Below are 14,742 nucleotides of genomic sequence, written 5' to 3' on the forward strand. Positions count from 1 at the left end.
TGTTATTAAATTATTCATTTAACTTGTTTTTTTTATTTCTGTGTATTTTCTTAACTTGTAATTCTAGCCGATGCATAGATTGTACGACTGCAGGATCACAGCCACAGGTTATTATTTGCAGCGAATTAGCTGTGGGGCATGAAGGCAGACGTGCACAGCTCGAGTCTGTGTCTACATCGGGTTATTCTTTCTTAAACATAGCCCAAATACCTAAAGTACGAGTATCCAAAGGTGAAGGCGCAACTGGTTTGCTCGTATGGGATGCAGAGCAACTACTCAGCAGTAACCGTTAGGTACGGTCGCATCTTGTAATATTAGACTTCTTGAACCGTGTTATGTATTACACGGCATCTCGAGATGTTTATTTATTCATTTCTGTCATTTTTAATTACGATTTAGTATCATACTGGTTAAACTTAAGATATATTATCAATATGTTATAAATAATATATATTGTAATAAGTGCAATAGAACATGTAAAAAATTTTGTTGGCTGTCACTTCTTAACCCATTACCAAATGACGTAAATAAAATTGAATCTCAGCTACGATACAATGTTGAAAAAGCGCAATACTATTGCTCTTCACATCTTCAAGTCAACTTCATTTCGCGGTATCACATTGTTAAGATATTTGTAAAACGCGTGTACGAAGTTTCACTGTACTTCACTGTACTATCTATAGCTCTAAATACGCTAAGCGTTGTACGGACTAAAATGCACCGTCCCAAAATCACGTGACATTGGCTGCAGCAGATGTTCCTGCACATTCAAATGCTCACTCCATAGGTACACTACTGGCCATTAAAGTTGGTACACCAAGAAGAAATGCAGATGATAAACGGGTATTCATTCGACAAATATATTATATTAGAACTGACATGTGATTACATTTTTACACAATTTGGTTGCATAGATCCTGAGAAATCAGTACCCAGAACAACCACCTCTGGCCGTAATAACGGCCTTGATACGCCTGGGCATTGAGTCAAACAGAGCTTGGATGGCATGTACAGGTACAGCTACCCATGCAGCTTCAACTCGATACCACAGTTCATCAATAGTAGTGACTGGCGTATTGCGACGAGCCACTTGCTCGGCCACCATTGACCAGACGTTTTCAGTTGGTGAGGGATATGGAGAATATGCTGGTCAGGACAGCAGTCAAACATTTTCTGTGTCTAGAAAGGCCCGTACAGGACCTGCAACATGCGGTCGTGCATTATCCTGCTGAAATGTAGGGTTTCGTAGGGATCGAATGAGGGGTAGAGCCACGGGTCGTAACACATCTGAAATGCAACGTCCACTGTTCAAAGTGCCATCAATGCGAACAAGAGGTGACCGAGACGTGTAACCAATGGCACCCGATACCATCACGCCGGGTGATACGCCAGTATGGCGATGACAAATACACACTTCCAATGTGCGTTCACCGCGATGTCGCCAAACACGGATGCGACCATCATGATGCTGTAAACAGAACCAGGATTCATCCGAAGGTATGACGTTTTGCCATTCGTGCACCCAGGTTCGTCGCTGAGTACACCATCGCAGGTGCTCCTGTCTGTGATGCAGCGTCAAGGGTAACCGCAGCCGTGGTCTCCGAGCTGATAGTCCGTGCTGCTGCAGACGTCGTCGAACTGTTCGTGCAGATGGTTGTTGTCTTGCAAACGTCCCCATCTATTGACTCAGGGATCGAGACGTGGCTGCACGATCCGTTACAGTCATGCGGATAAGATGCTTGTCATCTGGACTGCTAGTGATACGAGGCCGTGGGGATCCAGCACGGCGTTCCGTAATACCCTCCTGAACCCACCGATTCCATATTCTGCTAACAGTCATTGGATCTCGACCAACGCGAGCAGCAATGTCGCGATACGATAAACCGCAATCGCGATAGCCTACAATCCGACCTTTATCAAAGTCCGAAACGTGATGGTACGCATTTCTCCTCCTTACACGAGGCATCGCAACAACGTTTCACCGGGCAACGCCGATCAACTGCTGTGTGTGTACGAGAAATCGGTTGGAAACTTTCCTCATGTCAGCACGTTGTAGGTGTCGCCACCAGCGCCAATCTTGTGTGAATACTCTGAAAAGCTAATCATTTGCATATCACAGCATCTTCTTGCTATCGGTTAAATTTCGCGTCTGTTGCACGTCATCTTCGTGGTGTAGCAATTTTAATGGCCAGTAGTGTATTTATACTGTATGCGCTGACCGTCCTCATCCTGCCGCGTCTCCACTGCTTCATAGCTCCCATGCCAACAGCGGTCGTCCCGTCACTGTTATCCCCGTCTGCAAGCAGACAAGAGCCACTCGCCTTCCCAGGCGCGTCCATCCAACTCCCTGATCCAGTCGCGTCATAACATCAGCAACACCAACCATGGCCTGACGCCACACGCAAGGTCTTGTGTCGCAGTAGTCGCCCCCCCCCCCCCCCCCCCGCCTTCCATACCACCCCGCGCTCGCTCTAAGTTGTCGCTTCCCTGTGCCACCACCGACTGCTACTAGCTTCGGAGTGGCATGCGTTGGGCAATTTTGTAGTTGCGGGTGCACTCTGCTGTGGCGTGAACGCAACACCAGTGCTGGCGCCACCAGCTCGACAGGGCGGGACTCTGTCATGAAGTGTTAATTCACGACACAGCAGCTACGTGAATTAGTCAGTCATTCATGCGAAAAAACGAAAAAAAGAGAAGACCATCCTTAACTTCATTTCAATGTTCGTAGAATATTTAATCAATCAATTGTTGGGTAGAATAAATTACAAACGAATCATCGTCCTTAGCTTTATTTTGATGTTTGCAAAATACACTCTAAGAGAAAAAAGAACACGGTGCCCACGAAGGAATTATCTGAATGGGACGAAAATTGGTGATTTACATGTACAGGCAAACAAAAGAATACAGATTATGATTATCCATTACGGATATTTTAGAACCGTGACTGTATATTGAATGTAAATAAGTTATACAGAACTGCAACCAGTCACTTTTTTTTTAATAATTATGTTTTATTCCATGAACCGGTTTTCGAACCTTTTCAGGTTCATCTTCAGATGATTTCAGGAAGTTTTATCATTACTGGTAGTAGCATAATGCTGGGTGCTGGCTCTATGACAGAAAGATGCGTCACACTTTAATGAATCGCCATGACTATAGCTTATCTGTCGATATGGATGTAAATTTAGTTTTTACTTACTGCGACAGTATAAGTGGCTTTTTTCGGTTAGTGTACATCGGTCTGCCTTCATTTTGATGTTCAGTAGTTGTGTGGAAGTGTGTGTCCTAATATAACTACTAATTTACAAACTATCATAAAATTTTCCATATAATTTGTACTGAGTGTCTTCTTATGGCCGTCGTTGCATAATATATCAAATAAAACAATATGCTAGCCACTTAACTCACATTGACAGCCCAATTCCCCTTTTAACAAAATTCGGAAAATGCTAAGGAAGCAAGGACTGTTGCACTCTCGGTCCAAAGAGAACGCTCAAATGACGACAGGCAAAAGTTGATAGAGATTTTGTGTGTCTGTAGGAAGAACGATGCGGAAAGCATACAATAGCCACTAACGTCATACACTACTGGCCATTAAAATTGCTACACCACGAAGATGACGTACAACAGACGCGAAATTTAACCGACAGGAAGAAGATGCTGTGATATCCAAATGATTAGCTTTTCAGATCATTCACACAAGGTTGGCGCTGGTGGCGACACCTATAACGTGCTGACATGAGGAAAGTTTCCAACCAGTTTCTCGTACACAAACAGCAGTTGACCGGCGTTGCCTGGTGAAACGTTGTTGCGATGCCTCGTTTAAGGAGGAGAAATGCGTACCATCACGTTTCCGACTTTGATAGAGGCCGGATTGTAGCCTATCGCTATTGCGGTTTATCGTATCGCGACATTGCTGCTCGCGTTGGTCGAGATCCAATGACTGTTAGCAGAATATGGAATCGGTGGGTTCAACCGCCTCATATCACTAGCAGTCGAGATGACAGGCATCTTATGAGCATGGCTGGAACGGATCGTGCAGCCACGTCTCGATCCCTGAGTCAACAGACGGGGACGATGGCAAGACAACAACCATCTGCACGAACAGTTCGACGACGTTTGCAGCAGCATGGACTATCAGCTCGGAGACCACGGCTGCGGTTACCCTTGACGCTGCGTCACAGACAGGAGCGCCTGCGATGGTGTACTCAACGACGTACCTGGGTGCACGAATGGCAAAACGTCATTTTTTCGGCTGAATCCAGGTTCTGTTTATAGCATCGTGATGGTCGCATCTGTGTTTGGCGATATCGCGGTGAACGCACATTGGAAGCGTGTATTCGTCAACGACATACTGGCGTATCACCCGGCGTGATGGTATGGGGTGCCATTGGTTACACGTCTCGGTCACCTCTTGTTCGCTTTGACGGCACTTTGAACAGTGGACGTTACATTTCAGATGTGTTATGACCCGTGGCTCTACCCTTCATTCGATCCCTGCGAAACCCTATATTTCAGCAGGATAATGCACGACCGCATGTTGCAGGTCCCGTACGGTCCTTTCTGGATACAGAAATGTTCGACTGCTGCCCTGGGCAGCACATTCTCCAGATCTCTCACCAATTGAAAACGTCTGGTCAAAGGTGGCCAAGCAACTGGCTCGTCACAATACGCCAGTCACTACTCTTGATGAACTGTGGTATCGTGTTGAAGCTGCATGGGCAACTGTACTTGTACACGCCATCCAAGCTCTGTTTGACTCAATGCCCAGGCGTATCAAGGCCGTTATTACGGCCAGAGGTGGTTGTTCTGGGTACTGATTTCTCAGGATCTATGCAACCAAATTGTGTAAAAATGTAATCACATGTCAGTTCTAATATAATATATTTGTCCAATGAATACCCGTTTATCATCTGCATTTCTTCTTGGTGTAGCAATTTTAATGGCCAATACTGTATGTTAGCAAAAGAACTTACTGAGAACCCGAGAAAATTTTGCTCCTACTTAAAATCACGGAGTGAGTTACTCTTTGGCTAGTCTGGTGTGGCAATGGAAGATAGCAAAATGAAATTTGAAGTTTTGAATTTCACTTTTAAGAAGGAAGATCATAAAAATATACCGTAGTTTGTCCATAACACAGACTCCCATATAGGAACATAGTAAGAGGTACCCCTCTTATAGAGAAGCAGGAAAGGGAGAAAAACAAATAAGTCGCCAGCTCCGGATGCATCCCTGTTTGCTTTTACAAATAGTACTGTATGACGTTGGCCCTTTTACTGTATATCTCTCGCCCAGTGCAAAATTCCAAGTGATAGTAAAAAAAGCGCGGGTGGCTCCTGTGTATAAGAAGAGTAAAAGAATGAACTCACAAAATTACAGACCAATATTTTTAATGTCGGTTTTACTGCAGAATTCTTGAACGTATTCTCTGGTGAAATATAATAAATTTCTTTGAGACAGAAAAGCTTTTGTCCATGAATTTAGAAAGCATTACTCATGTGACGTTCAGCTTACCCTTTTCTCACATGATATCTTGCAAACCATGAATGAAGGGCAACAGGCAGATCCCATATTCCTAGATTTTCGGAAAGTGTGTGACATGATGCCTCACTGAAGACTGTTAACGTAGGTACGAGCATATTGAGTACATTTCCAGGGGTATGTGAGTGGCTCCAAGACTTCTTAAGTAACAGAAGCCAGTACATTGTATCCGATGAGGAGTGTTCATCAGAGACAAAATGTCATCAGGAATGTCCCAGGGAAGAGTTATAGGGCCGCTATTACTGTCTCTACACATAAATGATCTGATGGACAGGATGAGCAGCAATCCACCGCTGTTTGCTGATGATACTGTAGTGTACTGTGGTGTACGGGAAACTTTCATCAATGAGTGACTGTAGGAGGATATGAGATGCCTTAGACAGAATTTGTAGCTGGTGTGAAGAATGGCAGCTAGTTGTAAATGTAGAGAGGTATAAATGAATGCAGTATTTGAATACAGTTGTGGTAATGAGCTACTTGACACAGTCATGTCAATTAAATAACTGGACGTGACGTTCCAAAGCGATATGAAATGGAATGAGCATGTGGGGATTGTAGTAGGGAAGGTGACTGGTCGACTCCAGTTTACTGAGAGAATTTTACGAAAGTGTGGTTCATCTGTAAATGGAGGCTTCATATAGGACAGTTATGTGACCCATTCTCGAGTAATGCTCGAGTATTTGGGATCAGCATCATGTCGGATTAGAGGAAGACGTCGAAGCAATTCAGAGGTGGGCTGCTAGATTTGTTACCGGTATGTTAGAACAACACGAAACTATTATGAAGATACTTCAGATAAGCACATGGGAAACCCTGGAGGGAAGGCAATGTTCTTCTTGAGGAATGCTGTTGAAGAGTACTCAGTATTGTGGAACACTGAGTATAATGTTTATTGAAACTGAACTACACTTCTCGAACAATCACTATATACACACAAAAACAAATAACTTGTAGGCGACCATTCATCAAGAGCGTCGGTGAGGTCCGTCGGAGCTGGTCCTAGCTCGGCGAGGAACTGGCTGTACTGCTGCTGTGCTGGCCTTATAAAGCTGGCGGAGTACTCCAACTTTCCCTGTATCTGTGAGGCGACCTCTGCAGAAAAAGTTCGCATTAGTCTCTAGCAGGTTCTGTTTGTTTTGAAGAATTGTTTTCCTCTTGGTTGCGCCTGCAAGTGCTTGTGTATGTTATATGGTACACAGGGGTGTCTTGAGAGTAGTCTGCCTGGCAGGGGCCGTCTGTGGCAGACGTAACAGCTGTTGATGAAATTTAGAGAAGCAGCATCTGAAGTTGACAGCAGGACGATTCTCCAGCCGCTAACATACATTTTACACAAAGACCACTAAGATGAGATATGGGAAATTTGGGCTTGTATGGAGGGATATAGATAGTGGTTTTCCCTCACTCTATTTGCGAGTGGAACAGGAAAGAGAATGAATAGTAGTGATTCAAGGTATTCTGACCACGACTGCTGCAAAAGCTGATACCTTAAATGTCAGTGGTCACTACACAGCAAGCAGCTGGCCCACCGCGATCAGCAGCAGCGTCACTGGCGGCCAGACTGCCATGAGCAGCAGCAGCAGCAGTAATGCTGTCAATATCACCATCATCACCACCACGAGTAGCACCGTCACTGTTGCCGACATCTGGACTTTCGGGATGGGGCCTCTGTAGTATCAGTGGCGAACAGCCAGCCAGCAGTAGTTCCTCTGCCCATTCTGACAGCGAAGATGAGGATGTTCAAGGATGCAACACATAATTACCGTTTCCAGTGATTGGCGGCATACTTGGCGACAGGATCTCGCGTAGCTGCATCTGTAATATGGGCAGGTACTGAGATCTGACTACTCATTCTAGATATGGAACTTCCTAAAATCTTAATTGATTGGTTGTACCCCACCAATAGATGCAGTGCTTTGGTATACTGCGAATTCATGCTCCCACCTTAGGAGGGTGTCTTGAAGAATGTCTTTATACAGAAGAAAGGTCATAATGGCGAGAAATTGCAGGACACCTCCGTTGCTAAATGGTTTGATGATTTTACCCTGAAGCCAATACAGACCCTGCTCTCTGAATTCCAACAAAGAGATTCGGTTAAAGCTCTCTGTAGAGTTCTGTATTTGGATGTTCATGTACATGTGTATGACCGAATGTGCAAGGGGCCCTTGCGTATCTGCCTTCCAAAGTACATAGCTGATAAAAATCCCTTTATTAAAGTTGAAAATAACGACAAGCACTGCTTTCTGTGATCACTTCTGGTTTGAGAGAGAAAAATTGAATATAATCCTGCATACTAGTGGGTATTACACCGAAGAGTGAAAGAAACTGGTGCACCTGCTTTATATCGTGTAGGGCCTCCGCGAACACGTAGAAGTGCCGCAACACGACGTGGCATGGCCTCGACCAATGTCTGAAGTAGTGCTGGAGGGGACTGACACCATGAATCCTGCAGGGGTGTCCATAAATCCGTAAGAGTACGAGCGGGTGAAGATCTCTTCTTAACAGCACGTTGCAAGGCATCCCAGATATGCTCAATAATGTTCATGTCTTGGGAGTTTGGTGGACAGCGGAAGTGTTTAAACTCAGAATAGTGTTAATGGAGCCACTCTGTAGCAATTCTGGACGTGTGGGGTGTCGCATTGTCCTGCTGGAAGTGCCCAAGTCTGCCGGAAAGCACAATGGATATGAATGGATGCAGACGATCAGACAGGATGCTTACATGTGTGTCACCTGTCAGAGTCGTATCTAGACGTATCAGAGGTCCCATATCATTCCAACTGCGCATGCACCACACCTTTACGGAGCCTCCATCAACTTGAACAATCCCCTGCTGACATGCAGGGTCCATGGACTCATGAGGTTGTCTCCATACCCGTACACGTCCATCCGCTCGATACAATTTGAAACGAGACTCATCCGACCAGGCAACATGTTTCCAGTCATCAACAGTCCAATGTCGGTACTGATGGGCCCAGACGAGGCGTAAACTTTTTTGTCGTGTATTCATCAAGGGTACATGCGTGGGCCTTCAGCTCCGAAAGTCCATATCGATGATGTTTCGTCGAATGGTTCGTACGCTATCACTTGTTGATGGCTCAGCATTGAAATGTACAGCAATTCGCAGAAGTGTTGCACTTCTGTCACGCTGAACGATTCTCTTCGGTCGTCGTTGGCTCCGTCCTTGCAGGATCTCTTTCCGGCCGCAACGATGTCGGAGATGTGATGTTTTACGGTACATTAAATGGTCATACGGGAAACTCCCCACTTCATCGCTACCTCGGGCCCATCGCTCGTGCACCGACTTCAACACCACGTTCAAACTCACTTAAATCTTGATGACCTGCCATTTTAGCAGCAGTAACCGATCTAACAACTGTATCAGACACTTGTCGTATATAGGCGTTGCCGACCGCAGCGCCGTATTCTGCCTGTTTACATGTCTCTGTATTTGAATACGCATGCATATACCAGTTTCTTTGGCGCTTCAGTGTATAAACATGATGTTATTAAAGCCCACATGGGCCTTCAGAAATCAATAAATCTGAGAGGCACAATCTCAATATATTCATTAATGTAAATGGCCTGAAGGAATGCAATTCAGATCATGATGTTGTTGCATGTAAAGTAGTCGGACTCTTCCGATTTTCTAAACTCATTGGTTGGTGTGCGACACATGCAAATTTGTTGTTCATCTCCAAGGGTGAGAGGAACCTCTACTGCTGGATCAAAAGCATGTTCCACCTTTTCTCTCAAATGAGTAACCACCTTCATAAATGGCTGTTTGTCCGTAGATAACTTGTTTATTACGAGGCAGCTATTGATCGCTCTATCAACGACCCAGTAGATGTAGAAATGCCTTATGTGAAGAGTAAATTTTTAGTAACGATATCATTCTTATGACCAAAGCGCAGAAGGATAAATTATTATACAACAATGCAGTTGATTGCTAGATTTGTGGGTAGCCCTTAGATAAAGAAGCGGAAACACCAAGTAGGGATCGCTGCCATCTAACCGGCAAATTATGCAGTGCTGCACACAATGCATTCAACAAGAACTACCAACTTCAAGAACACATACACATATTCCTCCACAATTTAAGTGGGTATGATGGCCACTTCCTAGTCGAACCCTTGGCTGATTATGGAATGAGCGAAGATTAGCTTAGCATTCTGCCTGACAACATTGAGTGGTAGATTTCGTTTTCGAAGAGAATCACCAACGAAGTTACGCTGTAGTGTATCGACTCACTGACTTTCATATTGGTACTACCACTGAAACTTCCTGAAACCATGCATCAGAAAGATTTTTGTTACACTTGACCTGAGTTTCCCAATCATGCAAATTTTCTGCTCATAACGAAAAAAAGGGTTTTCACATGCAAATATCTGGATTCATGGGAGAAACTCAAGAAAACGGCAATGCCAGACATAACCGCATTCCCTGGCAAACTTTCAGTCACTACCGTATGCGATGTAGAGTATGGGATGCAGTGAGGGTATGGCAGGAGTTCGACGTCTCTGATTTAAGGGAATATAAAGAGCTCTATATGGACACAGATGTGCATTTACTTGCACACATTTCCAAACGATTCCAGACTATATGCCTGGACACATATGATCTGGATCCTTTCTACTACTATACCACACCAGGTATTTTTTTGGGATGCTATGTTGAAAAAGATACACGTCAACTTTGAACTCTTGACGATTGGTCGATGTTGACATGTTGTTGTTTCTCAAATGAGGGATTCATGGGGCACTTTGCCAATGTGACCATAGGAACGCCACATATGAATGCACAAACAGTTCAGCGCATCTGGTGATTTATGTTACATAATGTACTTGGATGTAAACAACTTATGCTGGTATGCAATGAAAGGACATCTACCTGTTGAAGGATTGTGATGAGTGTCTGGTAATCAAGTCACCTGACTGGGGGAAAAATCAAACATGTGACATATGCAATTAGTTTGCGTGACATACACAGTGACTTACTGCTTCGCCCAGAGCGCTGAGTTCCAGGAAACAGTTCCCTCCCCAAGCTGATGACAATGCTGGAGGGAAAAAGAAGACACGTACTACATTGCCATATACTCCGGGAACGTCTGAAGTTGGGAATGAAACTGGATGGAGCCATTTATGTTATTTCCTTCAAGCAGTGCCCCGGTTAAAGAAATACATTGATTTAAACGCCAGACAGAGGACTTCAGCGACGTGTACATTTGAGATGTATTTGTATAAATTTGTTAATAATTCAGTTTTCGGCAAAACTATGCAACATATCAGAGAAAATCATGAAATTCAATTAGTTACCCATTGGGCAGGGCGTTACGGCACAGCAGATCATATCGCCATGCCGAATTTCAAATGGGCCACGAATTTCAACAAAGATTTCGCCGTTGTGGTGATGGCTAAAGTTATGATAGAGTACAGGAACTTTTTTATGTGGGTATTTGTATGTTATCTCTATCTAAACTCCACACTTACCACTTCCATTATGAGTTAGCGAAAGTTACTATGTATGTATTGGGTCAAAGGTTTTGATCCAAATAAAGTAATAAAATGCCGCTCTGGAGAAAACCTCGTGAATCCATGGATCCTGCACGTCAACAGGGGACTATCCAAGCTGGTGGAGGCTCTGTAATGGTGTGGGGCGTGTGCAGTTGGAGTGATATGGGACCTCTGATACGTCTAGATATGACACTGACAGGTGACACGTATGTAAGCATCCTGTCTGATCACCTGCATCCATTCATATCCATTGTGCATTCCGACAGACTTGGATAATGTGACAGGGCAATGCGACACCCCACACGACCAGAATTGTTACAGAGTGGCTCCAGGAACGCTCTTTTGAGTTTAAACACTTCCGCTGGCCACCAAACTCCCCAAACATGAAGATTATTGAGCGTTGTCTGGGATGCCCTGCAACGTGTTGCTCAGAAGAGATCTCGACCCTCTCGTACTCTTACCGATTTATAGACAGCCCTGCAGGATTCGTGGTGTCAGTTGCCTCCAGCACTACTTCAGACATTAGTAGAGTCCATGCCACGTCGTGTTGCAAACACTTCTGCGTGCTATCGGGGGCTCTACACGTTATTAGGCAGGTGTACCAGTTTCTTTGGCTCTTCAGTGTATACTAATCAGCATTGGTAACGGTCCATCGCCTGGTGAATACAAGATAATTATTTGCCGTTGCAACATGATACTGGTGGCATCCACAGTTAATTACTACGTTAGTGATGTATGAAAATATGAGACAGATTAGTAAGGCAATACGAGAAACAGGCACTTGAATCTGGGAGGAAATATGAGCTGTGCAGTTTGCTCCTTTAACACGGCGGTCAATAATGAAATCATCGGAATATGGTAGTACGAGCATCCTTAGAAGATTACTCCTTTAGTGTTGTGTCACAAAACGAAGCTAGATTAATAATAAGCCAATTGAATATGGGAGGAAAATCGCAATGAAGAGACTCTGCCTAATATTGCGTGGAGCCTCCTTTCTCCTGGCGTATGTAGCAACTCGACGTGGCGTGAACCCAAGTCGTTGGCAGCCCACTACAAAAATACTGAGCCGTACTGCCTCTACAGCCGTTTATAATTGCGAAAGTGTTGCCGGTGCAGGATTTTGTGCACGAATTGTCCAGAACGTTCTTCAAACCAATCGCGAACAACTATGGCCTACTGACGTGGTACATCGTCATGCACAAAAATTCCATCGTTATTTGGAAACACGAAATTCATGACTGGCTGCATATGATCTCCAAGTAGCGCAACGTAACAATTTCCACTCAATGATCGGCTCAGTTGGACCGGAGGACCCAGTCCATTCCATGTAAACATCGCCCCCACCATTATGGAGCCAGCACCAGCTTGCACAGTGCCCTGTTGACATATTGGGTCCACAGCTTCGTGGAGTCCGCGCCACACTCGAATCCTGACATTACCTCTCACCAAGTGAAATCAGGACTCATTTGATCAGGCCACGGTTTTCCAGTCCTCTGGGGTCCAACCGATATGATCACTTGTCCAGGAGAAGCGGTGCAGGCGATGTCGTGCTATTAGCAGAGGCACTCGCACCAAATATCGCCGCACTGTCCTAAGGGATAAGTTCGTCTTATGTCTCACATTGATTTATGCCGTTATTTCACGCACTGTTGCTTGTTTGTTAGCACTGACAACTCTACGCAAACGCCGCTGCTCTCGGTCGTTACGTGAACCACTGCGTTGCCTGTGGTGAGAGGTAATGGGTGAAATTTGCTGCTTTCAGCACCTTATTGACACTGTAGATCTCGGTATATTGAATATTACATTCCCATGCGCCTAGCTCCAACTACAATTTCGCGTTCAAATTCAACTTAATTCCACTAGTGCTGCTATAATCGCGTGTAAACCTTTCCACGTGAGTCACCCGAGTGGCAGCCCTGCCAATGCACTGCCCTTTTATACCTTTCGTACGCGATACTAACGCCATCTGTATATGCTGATATTGCTATCCCACGACTTTTGTCATCTTAGTGTAAATGTTTGTCTTTGGAACATGTCACCTGCAGGATCAATTAAACAGTACTTCCTCAGTTTCGTGAAAACAATGTTGTTGTTGTTGTGGTCTTCAGTCCTGAGACTGGTTTGATGCAGCTCTCTGGCAGATTAATAAGTCAGTTATGGGAAACCAGCGTTTGAATGTAAGAAGATATACGTACTGTACGGCCTGATCCTTAAATTCAGAAGAGAATATCAAAATAAATATTTACTGTCGGAACATACCACTCTCAATAACCATCTTTAGCGTTGTCTGAAAAAATGAAACCAGATGAATAAATCGCTTACTAGCGACTAGTAATTGAATATGGAAGGAAATACGTACTTCCCAGTCTGCTACTTAATTTCGGAGACCTAAAACAGAATAAATGTATGATGTCACAGCATACCGATTGCAGCATACATTGCAGATTACTTCTTTAATGTTATGTGAAAGAAGTCAGGTTAACGAACCTATTAGGAGAGTTCGGCATTTGAATGTCGCAGAAATTACGGGTACGCATTATCGGCCACTTACTTCGGAAAACTAAAACTAAATAAATGACCGCCGTTAAAACATGTCTCTTGCATAAAGAACCATGAATATTATATTTGCAAACATTTTACTACGTAAGACTACACTTGACACCTCCAGTAATAATTGTTGTACCAAGGACATGTGTATACCCTATGCATATCTACATATGTTATATCGTTTTATTATCTTAGAAATACCAATACCTATGTACTTACGGAAGGTGTAACATCTTTATACTTAGATATTCTGCGACTTGTTTGAATTTTGTTTATAAATATGCTGCAAGACGAAAAAAAGCGTATATATGTTTACTCAAATTGTGCTTGAAAACTATACAACCACTGATGGAAAGAGTAAGTTATCTTGTTGTTTTTGTCTTAGTTTCGTAAAAATTATGTCATCTTGTAAAATACCTAGATACTCCTAACTGCATGAGTAGTAACCAAAATTAAAAAAAAAAAATGGGTAGACTGGTCAAGCAGCTGAAGATTATCCCCTGCGAGTCTAAACACACTGTATATTGAAATAAAAATCAAGATTTGAACTGGAGGCGGTTTGTTTTCTTATCAATAATCATTTTACTTTTATATACTCGTACCTTTGATTCGGTATCTAAAGATGGAGCTATCTATAAACTGTGTCAATATTAAACTTCAACATACTTTAGTGTTTTTCCATTTTCTTTCACTCCTTATAATTACTTTTTAGATTACTCATGTCCTAAACCTTTTATCCACAGGCGTCCATCATATCCACAAAGAATGAACATTATATTGCATCAACTGATGAATAATTCACTTTGAAAATGCCATTGCCTATTGTTGGTATTATGTTCATAGTTAAATAATTATAATGGTTTACTTGGTATTGTTCATGTAATTCACATTTCTTTGAATAGTTGAATATCTCTCATCGTTTGATCACCTCTCGATTGCGGTTATCATTGCTACCTACAAACAAATGTCCCAAGAACTGCGTTTTTTTTCTTTCGTAGAGAGGTCTAGAAACTGTCCTTCAACCCTATGAGGGCAACTGAGTATCTTTTTTTAAACATGTATACAACACAACAGATACGTAAGCTGCGAAAGTGCCGTGTAGTTGAATGGCTTGCCCCTGGGCTAGGTGTCACATGATTTTTTCACA

This window comes from Schistocerca nitens, chromosome 2 (assembly GCF_023898315.1).
Source record: "Schistocerca nitens isolate TAMUIC-IGC-003100 chromosome 2, iqSchNite1.1, whole genome shotgun sequence".
In the NCBI taxonomy this organism is placed as follows: Eukaryota; Metazoa; Arthropoda; class Insecta; order Orthoptera; family Acrididae; genus Schistocerca; species Schistocerca nitens.